Source organism: Tupaia chinensis, unplaced genomic scaffold (genome assembly GCF_000334495.1).
Source record: "Tupaia chinensis unplaced genomic scaffold, TupChi_1.0 Scaffold144437_1, whole genome shotgun sequence".
NCBI classification, from domain to species: domain Eukaryota; kingdom Metazoa; phylum Chordata; class Mammalia; order Scandentia; family Tupaiidae; genus Tupaia; species Tupaia belangeri.
The window spans coordinates 18,865-24,585 of record NW_006204297.1 but is presented as its reverse complement, the minus strand read 5'-3'; the positions used below and the strand labels follow the sequence as shown (position 1 = coordinate 24,585).

At 39.7% G+C, this 5,721-nt stretch overlaps 1 pseudogene; it reads left to right on the top strand.

Annotated features, from left to right (window-relative positions):
- The first annotated feature begins 4,283 nt into the window (after window positions 1–4,283).
- LOC102497948 (mitochondrial import inner membrane translocase subunit Tim9 pseudogene) lies at window positions 4,284–4,613 on the top strand (annotated as a pseudogene).
- Window positions 4,614–5,721: the final 1,108 nt, after the last annotated feature.

The window sequence follows — 5,721 nt, the reverse complement described above, 5'->3', positions numbered from 1 at the left end:
TACATGGAATACCTTTTCCCAGCCCTTCACTTTTAGTCAATGAATGTCTTTATCCATGAGATGTATTTCTTTTAGGGAACAGATACAGGGTTTCTGCCTTTTTATCCACTCAGCCAGTCTCTATCTGATTGGAGAATTTAACCTATTAACATTCCGTGTTATCAGTATTTCTGGACTTGTCCCTTCCTTTAAGTTGGCCATTATCTTGGTTGTCTTTTATTCCCTTATCTCTGTCTGTTCATTTTTATAGTTTTCCTGGAACAGAACTCTCTTCATAGTTTCTTGAAGAGCTGGTCTGGTGTTGGCAAATTCCTTCAGGGTTTGTTGTCTGAGAGGATTTCAATCTATTTTTCTCATATGAAGGATACTCTTGCTGGATGTAAGAATCTTGGTTGAAATTGTTTCTCTCTTAACACTTAGAATACATCTTCCCATTCTTTCTTTGCTAGCACTGTTTCTCTTGAAAGATTCATTTTTGGCCTGATGGGGTGACTGTTGTAAGTCACTTTTTGTTCCTCTCTTGCCAATTTTAGTGTTTTGTCTTTATCTGTGGTTTTGGCCAGGTCTGGCTAAGATGTACCTTGGGGAGGATATTCTTGGGTTGATTCTATTTAGGGTCATTTGTATTTCTTGGCTCTGGATGTTTGAGTCCTACTCTAGACTTAGAGAGATTTCTTCCAGGATTTCATGGAAAAGATTTTCCATGCCCTTACTAGTTTCTTTCTTTCTTTCTTTCTTTCTTTCTTTCTTTCTTTTTTTTTTTTTTTTTTTTAGAGATTTTCGCTATAGGGTGCATGTGCTCGCCAAACAGACAGAGAGAGACATAGAGACAGAAAGTGAGAAATCACCCCCCAGAGGGGGTGGCCACTCCGCAATCCCTTCTCCTCCATTCTCCTCTCAGGATCTTGGGCACGCATGCACACGTGCCCGGAGAGAGTTTAAAGCCACCCGGTCCAGGACGCGAACTGCGGTCGACTACATGGAAGTCCAGCGACATACCCATTACACTAACTGCTGGTTCACAGAACTTACTAGTTTCTTCATCTTCTGTGATATCAATTATTTGGATATTTGGATGTTTAATGGAATCTACTATTTCTTGTACATTATCCTTACTTTTTTTGTTATTTTCTTTTTTGGTGTTTTTTTTCTAGGTCTGAGGTTTTATAGTCTATGTTGGAAATTCAATCTTCAGCATGGTCTAATCTGCTTTTAACACTTTCAAGAGAGTTTTGGATTTCTTGTATTACAGAGTACATTTCTAATAGTTAGTTCTAATTCTTCCTTACAGTGTCGATTTCTTCTTTCAAATCATGAAAGGACTTCCTCATCTCCTGGAGTTTGTCTCTTTTCTGTCCCAACTCAGAGTTTTGTCACAATGAATGTGGTAAATTCCTTCTCTGACATTTCTGTAATTTCTTTTGGTTTTCTATTTTTTTTTCCAAGAGATGGAGAAGAGTTATTGTGTTCTTTTGATGGAGACATATTTCTTGGTTTCTTCAAACCTGAGGCTTTTCTTTTACTTCTAACCATGGGTGATGTATTCACTTTTGTAGATCTTTTTGGAGAATGTTACTGCCACTGTAAACAAGTTTGCTTCCCTTTGGCTGTGGACTTATGTGTGCAAAAGCCTCTCTTCTGCTGTGTTTAGCAATGTGGTCCCCACAGAAGGAGTCTTGTATTCAGGTGTCTGAAGAGCAGTTTCTCCTTTTTTGGAGGTGGACCAGTAAAAGGTAGAATCCCTGAGATCCTCACAACACAAGGGTATTTGAAAACTATGATTCTAGATCAGTCTAGTCCCGAAGGGTGGAGGATGTGGAGAAGTAGAGAATATAATAGGGAAGAAAAAAAAGAGTATGAAAGAGAAAAAAAGAAAGTCATGGGCTGTGCATTATTGGGGCTTACAATTTGCCAGAGGGCTGCAGATGGAAATGGACTCTGCTGGATAGTTTGGGGCTGGACTAAGGGGTGAGGACAAGTAGGAAATAAACAAAAGAAGATGAGGAAAAAAATCAGCCTACTTTTCTGGCAGGAGTGGAGCTCTAAGGTTGGGACAGCTGGGGTGGGAATGAAGCTTGAATGGGTGCAGGGCCAGTGAAAGGCCCTGCCTCAGTTTCTCTGACTGGCCAGAGGGCTTCAGATTGAACAGGGCTCTTCTGGAGAGCTCCAGGCTGCCCTAAGGGGTGAGGAGTAGAAGACAATGAACAAACAAACAAAAAGAAAAGCAGCCTGTCTTTCTGCTGGGGAGGGGAGCTATGAGGTGGGAAAGTTTGACTTGGGTCAGTGCTGGAGCTGGGGTTAGGGCCAGTGGAACTCCCTGTCTCAGTTTCCCTGACTGACCAGCAGGCTGCAGATGCTACTGGGCTCTGCTGAAAAGCTGTGTGCTGCCCTTTTGGGCAGCGCGGTGCTCTCACGTTGGAAGAGTTGGGCTGGTGCCAGAGCTGGAGCTGTGACCAGGGCCAGTGAAATACCCTGCCTCAGTTTCTCTGATTGTCCAGGGGGCTTCAGATGGAACTGGCGATGGAATACTTCCAAATTCATTCTATGAAGTCTCCATCACCCCCATTCCTAAAACGTATAAAGATGCAACAACAAAAAAGGAAAACTACAGACCTATAACTCTGATGAACGTAGATACAAAAATTCTCAACAAAATACTTGCTAACTGTATTCAACAGCATATAAAAAAACTTATTCATCACAAACAGGTAGGCTTTATTCCAGGTATGCAAAGGTGGTTCAACATATAAAAAAAGTAAATGAAATACACCATATTAACAGAAAGAAAGATAAAAACCATATGATCATTTCAATTGATGTGGAAAAGATGTTTGGGAAAATATAACATTCTTTTGTGATTAAGACTCTCAGTAAAATCAGTATAGAAGGATAGTTTCATGGCAAAATAAAAGCCATCTTTGAAAAACCTATAGCTAACATTATGCTGAATGGGGAAAAGCTGAAAGTTTTTCCACTAAAAACTGGTATAAGACAAGACTGCCCACTTTCTCTGCTCCTATCTAATGCAGCATTGGAAGTCCTAGCCAACGCAATCAGACAAGACAAGGAAATAAAAGGCATTCCAACAGGAAAAGAAAAGTTTAAATTATCTCTGTTTGCAGATGACATGATTGCATGCATAGAAGACCCAATAGTATCTATAACAAAACTTCTCAAAGTATAAACTAATATAGTAAATTGACAGCATACAAAATTACCCTAAAAACAAGGAGACAGAGACAGAACTGAAGAAAGTAATCCCATTTAGTATAACACAAGAAGTGTGCTATAAGATACTGAGGAATAAAATAACCAAGGAAGTCAAAGATCTCTATAAGAAAAACTATGAAAATCTTAAAAAGGAACCTAAAAATGACACCAAAAAGTGGAATGATATCCCATGTTCCTGAGTTGGCAGAATCAATAAAATCAAAATGGCAGTCCTATCCAAATCAATCTATATATTTAATGCAATCCTTATGAAATTACAAAAGACTTTCTTCACAGATCTAGAAAAGACAATCACAGAATTTATCTTGAAATCATAAAAGACCCCATATTGCCAAAGCCATCCTGCATAAGAAGAGTGGGTTGGCTGGCATTTCACTTGCTGACCAAAAATAATACACAGTGTGATAACCAGAACAGCATGGTATTGTCACAAAACTGAACACAAGGACCAATGGAACAGAGAACATGTCGATCAATACGAAAACATTCGGACAACTGATCTTTGACAGACGGTCCCAGTCAATCCATTGGGAAAAAGAAAACCTCTTCAGCAAATGGTGCTGGAAAAACTGGGTATCGACTTGCAGAAAGATGAATCTGAACCCCTATCTGTCACCTTTAGCAAAAATCAACTCAAAGTGGATCAAAGATTTAATCCTAAGACCACAAACTATGAAACTGCTAATGGGCAGCACTGGGGAAACTCTGGGAGACATTGGGATAGACAAAGACTTCTTAAACAAGACCCCCAAGCACAGGCAATTATCCCCAAAATGGACAGGTGAGATTGCATCAGATTAAGAAATTTCTGCACAGAGTCTGCCATCTAGCGGCTGTGGTACCCTCCCTAACCTGGACCCTCACTGCTCCTAGATCCCTCTCCTGGTGTAGGCCTTCAGCCTCATACTGGTGTCAGATGCCAAAGCTTATGTCTAAGTAAGAAAACAGGCCTCACTGGAGATATTCAAGCAGAGGTTGGAAAGCTACTTTCCCAGAACAGAAAAGGAAACTCATGCATCAAAAGAGATGACTAATAAATATACCACAAGAATATGGCTGCACAGATTCCAGAATCTAATCAGATAAAACCATTTAGGGAATTTCTTGGAACCTACAATAAACTTAGAGAAGCATGCATTCTGGGCTGCATTAAGGACTTTACAACAAGAAAAATAAAACCTGAAAAGATTACCTGTTCAGAACAGATAGAACAAAGAATAGCCATGAGATTTCAGGAATACCATATTCAGCAGAATGAAGCTCTGGCAGCCAAAGCGGGACTCCTTGACCAACCACGACAGAGAGGCCTGGATGGATGGACTATCAGTGAAAGCGTGCCAACGGCTATTGCACAGGAAGTGAGGATTCATGTGATAGAATAGCCCAAAAGCAGCAGTCACCATGCTAAACTGTCAATCATAACTGTTTGGCAAATGGAAACCACTGGAGAAACAAAATCATTATATATCAAGGATAATCAAATCAGAAGGTCTTATTGTTGAGTGAAAATAATACAAAGAAACTTTTCTTGAAGCCTTAAAATTCGGCAGCTTGGTCACTTGATTAGAGAAATAAACCATTGTTTCTTCAATCGTGACTGTTAATTTTAAAGCAAAATGTTCAATAATGTATAAGATAGAAAAATCTTTTATTACTGAAAGTGAAATAAATGGAAATATCACTGAACAATTGTTTATGCTAGATAGCACTATAATATTCTGACTGGACTGTGAATACTTTAAAATGTTTTCAGTCGGCATCTTCCTGCAAATATTCCTGTTCATTCATGTCTGCCTCAAATTGTTGGTAAATACATAAAATAGTTACTTGCTAATAATTTCAATGCATTCTCTTTTCCTTGCCTCCCTTGTCATGGTGAGCATTACACATATTTATCCTTGCTACAGTTTCATATACCTTTCGAAACATCCCATCCAAGAATAGCTTGGGAATGTTTAAGAGCTGGCTGTAATACTCTAGTGGAATTTTTGTTGTTTTGTTCGTAAGCTGAGAGTCCAAAATGAATTATTATTTTTTTGAGAGGTTTTTACTACAGGGCGCATGCGCTCAGCAGGCAGACAGAGAGAGACAGAGAGAGAGAAAGCGAAAAATCACCCTCCAGGGGGGATGGCCACACAAAGCAAGAAATCACCCCCCAGAGGGGATGGTCACACCACAATCCCTTCTCCTCCATTCTCCTCTCGGGATCATGGGCATGCACGCACACATGCCCGGCGTGAGTTTAAGCCACCGGGTCCAGGACGCGAACCTCTCCTTCAGGCAAAAAGAATAACTCCTCTTCATCCACAGGCAGTTCAATGGAAATTATGGAAATATCTGAAAAAGAATTTAGAATATTCATAATGGCAAAGCTAACTGAGGTAGAAGAGAAGAGAGACAATGAACTGCTAAAAAAAAAGGAGAAAGAAGTTGACAAGTTCCAGGAGGTGAAGAAATTCTTGCAAGATCTAAAAGAGGAATTACACACTT